The 12,924-nt window shown below is 37.7% G+C and overlaps 1 non-coding gene and 1 pseudogene across 1 annotated transcript; one reads left to right on the forward strand and one right to left on the reverse strand.

The window, feature by feature from the left end:
• Positions 1-1,964: 1,964 nt before the first annotated feature.
• On the reverse strand, positions 1,965-3,154 carry LOC109693854 (T-cell surface glycoprotein CD1a-like; annotated as a pseudogene).
• A 9,016-nt stretch (positions 3,155-12,170) lies between these two features.
• On the forward strand, positions 12,171-12,300 carry LOC141414490 (small nucleolar RNA SNORA51). Its single transcript, XR_012439517.1, has one exon. It is a non-coding gene; the product is annotated as a small nucleolar RNA SNORA51 (small nucleolar RNA).
• Positions 12,301-12,924: the final 624 nt, after the last annotated feature.

Genomic DNA, 12,924 nt, shown 5'->3' on the forward strand with positions numbered 1-12,924 from the left:
TTTATGGAGACGTAAGCCATGTGCAAAACTTGAGTCACGTGAAGGTCGCTTTCTCAACGAAGGTCGTTTTCTCGGGTCATCTCAAAAGGTGACATTCTGTCTTCTTGCTTCACTTATCATAACATAAGCACTTTTGTGGTCTATTCAATGCCATGTTTTCCACATTTTTGTACTTGTTATGGATTCTGAAAATTAAAATAGCCTGAAAACATATTGCTAATGTATTATCTAATGTTCTTAAACTCATGAAGATTGTGATGTATCTTACAGAGACGTGTTAAATAAGCTTTGTTGTAATAAGTTTGGATGTGAGTTCAATGAATCAAAAACACAGTACATTGGGAAGAAAAATGTTAATTTTTGGAAAAGGCAACTTTGGAAGTAATGTCTATAATGTTATAATGAAGCTATGAAAAAAAGCAGCCAAATTTGTGGATTTAGAAGTTGACACCATTGTAGTGAAGCTTAAGGCTAAGTAATTTTGTGATCACATTATTTAGAATCAGCAAAATGCAAACTGCTTCTCAGGTAGTATATTGCAGAATAAAGAATAGTTACAATGACTTTTGTACATACATATATTAATTAATATTTTTAAACACTTAAAACAATGTATTCATCAGTTATCAGTAATGTTGTGAGTACAAGTTCACATGAACCTAACCCTTTGTTTCCCCAAGAAAACTGTCCCAGTGTCCACTAATACAGTGTTACAACAAGTATATAAAACACAACTGTGTGAATAATGAGAATGTACTGCATATTAATTACTTACTTTCAACCAATTTCAAACTTGAAGAGTAACATGCTTATTCCCTTCTCTTGATCTTTTTAATTACACACTTGTAGCACATGTCAGGGGCCACGTACATCAGTCCCTCTTAAATTTTCATGAATCCATGAGTTTCCTGTTGATTCTGATAAAATGCAGATTCTAATCCAATAAGTATGAGATCAAGCCCCAGATTCCATATTTCTAGCATTAAATATGAAAACTCTACTGTTTGTCCTTTAACATATTGAGTAGAAAGGACCTTCTTTCTGCCCTCCTCTTTTAGCCTGGAATCCTTGAAACAACAATTTCACTTCATTAGCCACTTATACTTCAATAATAAAAGTAGTAAGAGTCAAATTTGTAATGCTCTTCAGAATCTCAGAAAAGAAACTTTAGAACTCAGAAAGTGTGATACTTCTGGGCCAAGTGAGAAGACATTAAACTAAAGAAACACCAAATGTCTCACCTACAGCAGAGGTGTCAAAAAGGGACAGAACTTAAAAAGACTACAAATTTAGCATAATTCCAAACTTTATTGAGACTCTGTTACATGCAGGCAAAGCACTTTGGAAGACATATGTATATTAAAAACACTTATATTTTGTTCTCAAGGTTCTGAAAATTTAGAAGAGGAAAGGAACTTTCAGAACTACCATGGAAGATAGGGAGGCAAAAGTACAGTTAGCAAAGTGCAGTTTAAATGTGGGATGCATAGACCAGGGAGCCTGCCTCCAACCTTGAGTAAGGGAAGGGTCCTGGAGGAGTGGGCATTTGAAATGTACAGGATGGTCCCTTAATATCTAACCAGGTGAATTTTGCTAGGTCCTTAGTGCATTCAGAACCCAGGCCAGAAAACAAATCCTACAAAATTATATTTATTTTACATGAGCAACTAATCATTTAGCAAAAATAAACATCAGAAGTTTCTCAAGGAGAATAGAAAGGATTTCATCATCACATTGTGTTGTCAATCACTTGGACTGCTGTTCCTTTTTTCAAAGGAAGAACACTCAAGGAGGAGGTTTACAATGTGTCCTAATGAAAACCAAATAAGAGCAGATGGAATAACAGAGCTGTATAAGGTGGCGAGGAAAACTGAGAAGGAAGGGGAAAAGAAGAGAGAAAAATAAAAGTGATGGGAAGTTAAGTGAGGTGGAAGGAAAGAACAGGAAGGATGGATACAAAGAACTCACCAGTGCTTCCCAATCCAAAATGCAACACCTGTCAGAACAGCCAGGGTCACTATCACTGCCAAGAAGATTCAGCCCATGGAATCGTGATGTACTGTGATTCAAGTAGCACCAAGGATGCCATTTCAACACATCCTGCCTTTCACCCCGTCCACTCCCTGCTTTACTGCATTAAACTGGGCCTCTTTAGTTCACCTGAGTGACTTCCTCACCAATATCCTTTCTTCCTATCTTTTCTCTCATTCCTCTTCAGACATGTATCATTCATCCAATCCATAACATCTTCCTGCAACAAGAGATCCCTCATTTTTAACTCTTCAATTCGTTGGGTCAAAACTTTGTATTTCTTTTGAATCTAGGATTGCTACCCCCCAAATAGTTCAGCTGGCCCCCATGCTTTGATTGAGAATCACCTCATCCCATTCCCAGTCCAGCATTTTCTCACCCCAGAAGAGGATGATATCCTGCTCTCCTAGACTTCTGTGTTTCACCCAGCAGGTCATGCCAGCCATATTCCCAGCTGCCACATCAAGAGTTGCTCTGAGATACAAAGTTCCATCAGCATCAGGCAAGATGTCACCTCTCTGAGTGCCCATCTGCTCCTGCTCACCACGCATCCACATTACCCACAAAGGCTTTGGGTAGAAGCCAGAGACACGGCACACCAGCTATAAATGACCAGGCCTAGGACTGGGCCCACTGGACAGCCAGGCTTCGGGCCTTATTATAAAGGACAGGAAAGATATTCAAACAAAACTAACAGTCTTCAGGGTTCAGCTCTCCACACCAGCTCAGATAAACACATCTTTCCCACCTCTGGAAATATGTCATTTATTATCCTCTTTTTCCACTTGGCTTCTCCTGGGAAGGTGTGATTTTAAAAAGGAAAATTCTTGAAGGAAGAGTGTATGACTGACCTTGTCTCTGGAGATGAGCCTTTCCTACATCAAGAAGACCCAAGAGGAAACATGGGCAGGTGTCACTGAAGAGCCTATGCACTGTTTCCTTATAACCATAGTACTGATTAAGTAGTCTGCAAGCATTCTGGGCTGCTTCTCCACCCTTTGGAGATGGTAGCCATGGATTGTTCTGGAAGCTCAGAAAATCAAATCCTTGATAAGCTTTCTTCAAGAAACCTACTGAGCACTTTCCAGAAGGCACTTCACAGCCTGCTGTCATCTGGATCTCAAGTGGATCTGGGAAAGAAGGCTTATAAAAGAGAACTATAACAGAGAAAATGAAATTAGCAAAAATAAAAGACAATAGAAGCAGACAGAAAAAGTTCGGAGGATTTAAGGAAATGGAATAAAGTTTAGTTTGATCTGAGGTTCAGAGAAAGGGGAATTAGAAGTGAAGGAAAAGATAACATGAAAAAGGGGGCAAATTGCTCAAAGAAAGTGACATGAATGATGTGAATGAGAAAGAATTCAGTGTAAGAGAGCTGGAATTATAGCAAGATAAGGCGGATGGCATGCAATGGTAACAATGACTGAAAAGACAGACTGCTGAAGAGACTGAATGTTGAAGATGAAAAATCACACTTTAAAGACTATAATGCAAAGTAGAGAAACTGAGTATCTTATTAGAGGCCATGGGGAAATTGTAGCTATAAAGCAAAAGCTGTATTCAGTCAGAGAGGACTTTATAAAAGTCAGAAGACTAAAGTTTTGAATAAACAGTCTGGTTTATAGCACCTGTTCAGAATGTGTGATTGCAATTTTATGCTACAGAGAGTGGAGTAAGTTACACAAGACAGAGTAGAAAGTAGGCTGTTTCCTAGAGGATAAAAAACTCATTGAGACACCCCACCTTCTACTTCAACATACACCATTGAGGGAGTGAACGCACATTCATACTTAAGTTGACTAATAGAGAATTGAGCTGCTGAAAGAATTCTCATCGAGTGTATTTGGGTAAAGTTTTCCATTTCATTCAACTATTTTTTGCTGAAGTTGCCCCTGGACCAGGGATACATGAAAATGAAGGTGCCAGAACTGCTATGCCATCGGTGAGTCTGCAACTCACCTAACCACCCTGAGAACCGATTTTGTGCCCAAGAATGATTATAAAATGGTAATATGTTGATGACAATAAAATGAGAGTTGATAAAGAAAGTTGCCAGAGAGGGATAAACTCAGAATCTAGTAGAAAGGACAGCCATGGTCATCTTAACAGACATTTGCCCAGCACAGGATCCCATGCTGGATCAACACCCTTCTGAAGAACCCAGAGTTAGAGTCAGGGAAACTCAGAATGGAGACAGCCTGGCTCTCTTACTCTCCATGTATATTCAGAAGAAACAGATACACACGAACAGAGAGAGAGAGAGAGAGAGAGAGAGAGAGAGAGAGAGAGAGAGACTTCCTGTTGTACCCCACTGGTTAGGTACCAAAATTCTTACCTAATTCATTGTCACCACTGAGGATGAGAGCAGCTAGCAGTGATAGTAGCAGAATTAGCATAGCACTTGCAGGCTTGCAGGCTTTCTTTCTCTCAGAGAAGATGGGTCTTTGATTTCTATTCTACAACAACTGCCTCACAATACCTCTCTTCTGACTTCCCTCTCCAACCAATAAATAGACCTCCCTTGTCTGCAACAATGAAAATCTGCCCCTTCCCAAAACTCTGACTCCTACTCTATTTCTCATTTCCCCTCTGGTTCTGAGGAGAACCAGAAAGTAGGCTTCCTGCTTCTCCTCTTCTCACCATTTTCTATCCTGTCCACTTTCTCTTACTTAAACTGCTATGGAAGAAATGTTGTATGGCATCAAAAGTCACCTTACCAGTACAGACATTATTTTTTTTCAATGCTGGGGATCAAAACTAGGTGTTGCACAATTTTTGTTTCTCTGTACTCTTGCCAATTTGAATTGTTCTCCCATGATAAACATTCTTCACCGCCCTCCACTCAACCACATTCACATCTCTGAACTTTCACTGGTTCCTTTATTGATTTTTCAGATTTCCCTTGATTGTCCTGAACAATAGTATGAACTACCATCAATTTTCCACCATTCTTAGAGAAGCAACAGTAACCATTACAGAAACCACAAGAACAATGAAACACATACAGAAAACATTCCTCTGACTTTCATTGATACATATCCTCTCACCAAATAGTCACTTAGCACCTGCCTGGAACTAAGCATTTTGACACATTAGGAATGTACAGTGGTTGACAGTCTAATCACTTTATTTAAGTATCATTCAGTCCATGCAGGGAGACAAACAGTTATACCAAGACTTATGTGTCTTGTGTGCTGAGTTGTAGTATAATGAATACACTCTAGATTTTTAAAGTACTGCTTAGAACAATGTTTTATAAAATGGTGACCCATAACTAATGTTGGCCCTATCAGAATCTTGATATCTGTCAAGATTGACCTGGTGTGCTATTTACACTGATATTGTAATTTATTCTCACATAAAAAGTGTGAGTCAAGAGGTAGTGCTTAGTGAATATTTGTTCAATTCAGGTCATGCATCCAATTATTGTTTTAAATTATGGAGACCCACAACATAAAATTTTTTAATGAAATTCAAAAGATTACTTACAACCCTAAATAATGAAATGACAACCTCACTTACATTGACTTACGAAAAATCATGTTACTAAGTGTGATGTTTATATGCAGAGTCCTACACAAATTTCTTAAACAAACTCATCAAATCTTGTGAGAACAAAGACACTTGTATATTCTGAACTCATTTATCCAGTATTCCCTTCTCACTGTTCCTACTTGGATTTTCCATAGTTATTTTATACTAAAGGTAGCCTCTGCTAAACAGGCTTAACTTCTTCTTTCATATTGTTTATAACTGTTTAAAGCTGTTAAATATTTATTTGTATGTATCATCTTTATAAATATATTTCAATTATTTATTTGTTATTTCTTGGTTTAAAGGAAAACAAATTATCCAAAGTTTAGGGGAAAAAATTGCAGTTTAGTGTGCACAGCACTAAGAAGAGCTGGGAGTGGACTCCCATACTCAATTTTAAAACAGGGTAATCAAAATTAGTGCTGTCTGGATTCTATCAAACTTGAAGTTATCTGGACAATCAATTAACCAAAACTCTAAGGAAAAACATACACATCCAAAGAAAGATGAGATGCAAACTCTTGCTTAGTCAGGACAGATGCAAAACGCCATATAAGCCAGAAAGAATTAAACTAGAATTGTTAACAAATTACTAAGGGCTGGAAGAATGTATAGCAGCACTGGCATTCACAAACACAGAGAAAATTCACAAGAACACTAGGGTTTTTCTTTAGACTACATCAGGGACCTCCGAAAGATTGAAGTCTTGAATGTAGTACAGAAAAATTCTCTCTCATGATACAGAATGAAGTATGACAGCAACTACATGGACAGGTAAGATGTCCCAAAGAGTTCTCTCTCTCTCTCTCTCTCTCTCTCTCTCTCTCTCTGTTTCACACATACACACACACACATCACACACACAACTTCAACATCAACCTTGCTGAGAAAAAGACAGAATGCCTTGCTGCCTTCAGGGTATAGGTGAAAACTCACTGCACTTGAGATTTTGAAAAACATGGAATGGGGAAAAAAACTAAAGTATTAAAGGTCCCAAACTTCTGGGGGAGAGATGAGTATAATACAATGCAACCCTCAAAAACCCAAGAACAAGTCACCTACCTAAAATGATAGTGAACCACAACAAAAGCTAATTCCCCTACTCCCTCTCTCAACCAAGGTAGTAAAGATTAAGGAACAAGAGCAGGGCACTGCTGGAGTGGGGCAAGGACATGGATACAAATCCTCTTGAGTCATTACAAAGAGAAAAACAAAACCTGTCAGTGGAGTAGACATTAAGAAAAACCTCCTGGAGTGTGAATATGGTTGGTGTATTTTATATGCTTCTATGAAAATAGAACAATGAAACCTGTTGAAATTGTCTTAAGAAGGGATGAGAAAGACAAGGGAGAATGATGGAGGGGGTGACCAAGGTGTTACCAAGGTACATTGTAAATATATATATATAGAAAGAGAGCGAGAGAGAGAGAGAGAGAGAGAGAGAAACTCTGTCAAACAGCTGAGGGCGCTAACATAGAATGCATTGCATATAGAAAAAGATGAAAAATGTATCAGACTGATCATAATACCTATCCAAGCCAGAATACAATGGAGTGACATATTAAGCTAATTTAAGTAAAAGGGGTCAGCCAAAAATTCTATGAATAGGAGAAATATGTTTGAAGGATAAAGAAAAAACTGGAATTGGGGCAAGATGGCAGATTAGAAGTATCCACCATTGAGACTTTGGGAATTTGAAGAGTTAGGTACCACAGGAGAGACTATAATCTGAAGCCAAAAAGAGAGGAGTTGCCATCAGGAAGCACAAAAGAGGTGGCAAGGCAGAAAAAAGCATGGAAAAACTGAGGCAACAAAGAAAAGCAGCAAACAGTTCCAAGTCATGTCTGGCTCCTTGGAAAGTGAAGAAAAAGCTGAAGACAAAATCATGAGGCGATAGCAATTCTAGATGCAAGGTAACTCCACACCTCTTCAATCATTAAACTTAAGGCAAGGATTACACTAGGCTTGGTGAAGAAAATCATGTTGTCACTCTTCTTATCTTGGAGGGCTACAGAAAGATACCTCTTTGTTGAGAGAGGACCTATTGCTTGAAACTGAGATGTTTTGTGGGCTTGAAAACAAGGAACAATCATAGCTCTGCATGTGTTGGGATACCCTATCAGAGTATCCCGAGCTATGAAAGGTGGTAGATGAGGAGAGGGTCTGAGGTGTTGTTCTGAAAAGAAGTTCAAACAGTAGAAGGCTCTAGCAGCAAAGGGCATGGTGATAAGAGGCCCCACCCTGTATAGTGAGAAGGAGTCCCATCAGCTGAGGGTCACAGAAGATGCAAAGCACTAATCCTGAGGCTGGAATAATATTCAGCCTCCAGGGTCTACATACTAAATAAATGTATGTTGGCTAAGTTGGTCAGAGACCTAAACCCAGACCTCCTAAATCACAGGATATCTACAGCCTCGTCCCCACGGAGGACAATGAGCTATTGGGCAGAGCCTGAGTGCAGTGAGATTCTTTCCCAACAACTGCATCCTGGTGTGTGTTTGCTGCCAGGTGAATCTGAGTGCCAAGAGCCAGGATTTCCAAATCATCTTTCCAACAAGAAGGCAACCTGTTAAGCATGGTCTGAAAGCACTGTGGCCCAACTGTAGGAGCTGCATCCTAGAATGTGTTAGTTACCACACTGATTTGAAGGCCCTGAATCCAGACCCTCTCAACCATAATACATCCACAAACTCCTCCTCCCCACATGGAAGTGAACTGCTAGACAGGAACTGTAAACATTGGAAAAAGCAAACACAGTGACTAGATCTCTCAGTTCTTCACAGCCAGTGCATAACTCAGTGCTCTATTTGCTCACCCATTCTCTGATTCATTTGGGGTTCACCCCAAGGCTTAGATACTTGCTGCCACTTGGGACACAAACTGAGAGGCTTATGGGGCAAGTGCAAACTGGGTGCCCAACCCAGAGGTTGTAAAAGTCTCTTCAGCCAGAAGTGCTACCAATAAATGAAGAAGTGAATCTTCTATAGTGAAAGGGTCAGTTGTCCTTCCACAAGAGTTTCCAGCTAGTTTACTTCAATCTGATCAGTGCTAGGGATCACACCTGGTACCCTGAGCACATAGGTGAACACTACTGAGCCACACTCACAGTCCAGTGGTGAGAAATAGCACCTCAACAAGGCTACTACATTGAGAATGTTTCAACTGAAATACTAAAGCTGATTAAAATTTCCACCCAACAACTTAGCCTCTGATACACAAATACCAACACAGAAACACAAGAAATATGAAAAAACTGAGGCAATATGACTCCTTCAAATTTTAATAACTCCACAGTAATAAACACTAATGACAATGAAGTGTGTGAACTCTCAGACAAAGCACTCAAAACAAATAATTTTAAGAAAGATCAGTGAGACAGATGCCAGTGACTCACACTTGTAATCCTAGCTAAGGAATGCAGTTTAAAACCAGCCAGGGCTAATAGTTCATGAGACCCTGTTGTGGGAAGAATGTCAGACCAGTGAGAAAAAGAGTCAAACCCAGGTGGTTGGAGGAAAGGAAGATTTAATACACTAGCAGTCCAGCACCTGGATCTCTAAAAATGGCACTGAACCCATAGCTCAGGGATGCAGGGTTTTTATGCCTCAGAATGCGGAAGCAAGCAAGCTGGAAGGACAAAAGCATATGTGGCAGTTAGCCTCTCACTGGGAAGTTACAACATATCATACTAGCACAAGGTTACAACTTATCACACTAGCACAAGGCTACAGCATACCACACTACCACATCCATGAAACCAGGGCCCGACAGGGAGAGGGAGCTTGCAGTCAGATCTTTCTCCTGGGTTTCTTTATCAACCCCCATCCCCAAAATAATGACAGCATAATGGACTGGATGTGTAGCTAAAGTGATAGAGTGTCTGCTTTGCCAGTGTGAAGCCTGAGTTCAAATTCCAGTCCAAAAAAAAAAAAGAAAGAAAAGGAAAGATCAATGAAATTAAAGTGGACAAGAATAAACAACTGTGTGAATTCCAAGAAAAGTCAAATAAAGTGCTGAATGAAACAAAGAAGGCAATGCAGACCATGCAAGAGAAATTCAATAAAGATACAGAAACTCTGAAAAAAATCTAATTGAAATTTTGAAAATGAAAAGTTCAATTAGTCAAATAAAAAGAGCAGTTGAAAGTCCTTCCAGTAGACTAGATAAAATTGAAGACAGACTATTAGGGCTTAACGACAAAGCAGATGTGCTAGAACATGCAGATAAATACGAATTCTTTGAATAGAATATGCACAATATTTGGGACACCATTAAAAGACAAAATCTATGAATGGGTGTAGAAGGAGAAGAGGTACAAGATAAAGGCATCAAAAACATGTGAGTAAAATAAAGCAGAAAACTTCCTAAATCTTCAGAAAGAATTGGTCATCCAGATATAGGAGTGTTTAGGAATCCAAATAGATAAGGTGAAAACAAAACCTCCTGACATGATATTATAGTTAAAATACCAAGCATACGTAAGAAGACAATAATATTGAAACAGAAGAGATGTCTCAACATCTCAGAGAAACAGAAAATGTTTCAACAGAAACTTTAAACTCAAGGAAGGCATGACATTATGTATTTCAAGTCCTGAAAGAAAATAATTGCCATTCTAGATTACTCTACCTTGTAAGGCTATCCTTTATAAATGAAGAAGAAATAAAACTTTCCATAATAAACAAAAAACTAAAGCAATGCATAACCATAAAAAGAGTACTGAACAAGACACTTAAAGAATCATAGAGCTGGAGGTGTGGCTAAAGGGGTAGTGCCTGCCCCGCAAGCACAAGGCCCTGAGTTCAAGCCTCAGTACAGACAAAAAAAAGGAATCCAACACACAAAAGAGAAAGATACACACAATCATGAAAAATACAGAAAAAAAATAAATCTCACTAGATGAGTAGAAGAGCAAAAGAAAAATAAAGAAGAATCAAGCACTAACAAAATCATTAAAAATGCAGGAATTGCTATATACCTTTCAGTAATAACTCTGAGTGTTAATGGTCTCAATTTGCCAATCAAGTGACACAGTCTAGTGAACTGCATTAAGCAAAAAGACCTAACCATTTGTTACCTACGAGAAACACACCTTACTGGCAATAGAATTATAAGTTGATGGTGAAAGGATGGGAAAAGATTTTCCAAGCAAATGGACCTCCAAAGCATGCAGGACTAACTATAGTCACATATGATAAAGTACACTTCAAACCAAAATTAGTTAGAACAGACAAAGCAGATCACTTCATATTAATAAAGAGTTCCATTTATTAAATATGTATCAAGAGGAAAAAACACTTGCTAACATATATGTGTAAAATGTCAGTGCACCCAATTTCATTAAACAAACACTATTGGACTTAGAAGCACAGATGAACCCCAATACAATAATAGTGGGAGATTTCCATATCCCACTATCACAAACAATAAGTCATCCAGACCAAAAAAAAAGAAAATCAACAAAGAAACATCAGAATTAACATTATAAACCAAATGTATCTAACACCTACTCTGTAGGTGTATTTCATCCAGCAACTGCACAAAACACATTCTTCTCAGCTGCTCTTAGAAATTATTCTAAACTAGATCACAATTTAGGACACAAACAAGTGTTAACAATATAAGAAAGTTGAAATGACTCCCTGTATTCTATCAGACCACACGGAATAATCTAGAACTTAACAGCAAAAGAAACTACAGAAAATATTCAAATGTCTGGAGACTAAACAGCACACTGTTGAATTACCATCACTGACAAAATAACAGGGCAATTAAAAATCTCCTAGAATGTATGAAAATGAAAACAGAACTTACCAGAACCTATGGGAAGCAGCAAAAGCAGACTTAAGAGCAAAGTTTATAGCTACAGTAAAAAAAAAAAAAATAGAGAATTCAACTAAATAGCCTAATATCTCCTAGAAGAACAAAAGCAAGGCAAACCCAAAAATAGTAGATAGAAAGAAATAATGAAACTTCAGTCAGAAATTAATGGAACATAGAGAAAAATGTATACGAAGAATCAATGAAGCAAAAAGTTGGTCCTTTGAAAAGGTAAAATAATATTGACAAATCCTTAACCAACCTGACCATAAGGAGGAGGGAAAATATCCAAATGAATAAAATTAAAGATAAAAAGTGGACATCAAGATAAATAGCAATGAAACTCACAGATCACAAGAGAATACTTTAAAAGCCTATATTCTAGTGAACTAGAAGAAATGGATACATTTCTAGATGCATTTTACTTACAGAAATTGAACCAAAAGGATATAAATCACTTAAATAGATTTATAACAAACAAGATTGAAGCAGTAATAGCTTCCCAACAATGGAAAGCTCAGGATCTGATAGATTCACTCACAAATTCTACCAGACCTTTAAAGAAAAGCTAACAATGATACTCCTCAAATTTTCCCATGAAATAGAAATGAAAGGAACACTACCAAATGCATTCTATGAAGTCAACATTACACTCATTCCAAAACCAAACAAGGACACAATAAAAAAGAATTTGGGGCCAATCTCTTTAGTGAACATACACATGCAAAAATTCTCAGTAAAACACTTGAAAACCAAATTCAAAAGCACATCTCAAAGGTCATAAAACCCTCCTGGTGCTTACTACAGGCTGTGTTCTAATACTGACTATATAGAAAGAGGAGGCAAAGTAAATTTACCCCATATATACCTTAGCTAGGAACTGTGCCTGGTCTGTATTGTGAATGGGGAAAATGGGTAAGAGATTAATAAATAAAATAAAATGTCATAAACCATGATCAAGGTGGTTTTATTCCAGGAATGCAAGGATGGTTCAACATATGCAAATCAATAAATGTAATGCCATATACATAAACAAAATCAAAAACAAAAATCACATGATCATCTCAAATGATGCAGAAAAAACATTTGACAAATTTCAACATCCTTCATGAAAAAAGCTCTGAAGAAGTGAGGAATAGAGAAAATGTTCCCCAACATGGTAAAGGCTATAGATGTTAAACCTACAACCAACATCATGCTAAATAGGGAAAAACTGAAATCATTTCTTCTACAGTGAGGAGGGAGACATGGGTGTTCATTTTAACCATTCTTATTTAATATAATACTAGAATTCCTAGGCAGAGCAATAAGGCAAGAGAAAGAAATAAAAGGGATTAAAATAGAGAAAGAAGAAATTTAATTATCCCTAATTTTGGATGATATTATTCTATACTTAAAAGACCCTAAATGTTCCATGAAAACTCTAGATCTGTTAAACACTTTTGAAAACATAGCAAGATACAAAATCAAATACAAAAATCAGTAGCTTTTTTAAATACAAACAATGAATAGGAAAGAAAGAATGAGAAAGAAAACAGA

This window comes from Castor canadensis, chromosome 11, assembly GCF_047511655.1.
Source record: "Castor canadensis chromosome 11, mCasCan1.hap1v2, whole genome shotgun sequence".
Lineage (NCBI taxonomy): Eukaryota > Metazoa > Chordata > Mammalia > Rodentia > Castoridae > Castor > Castor canadensis.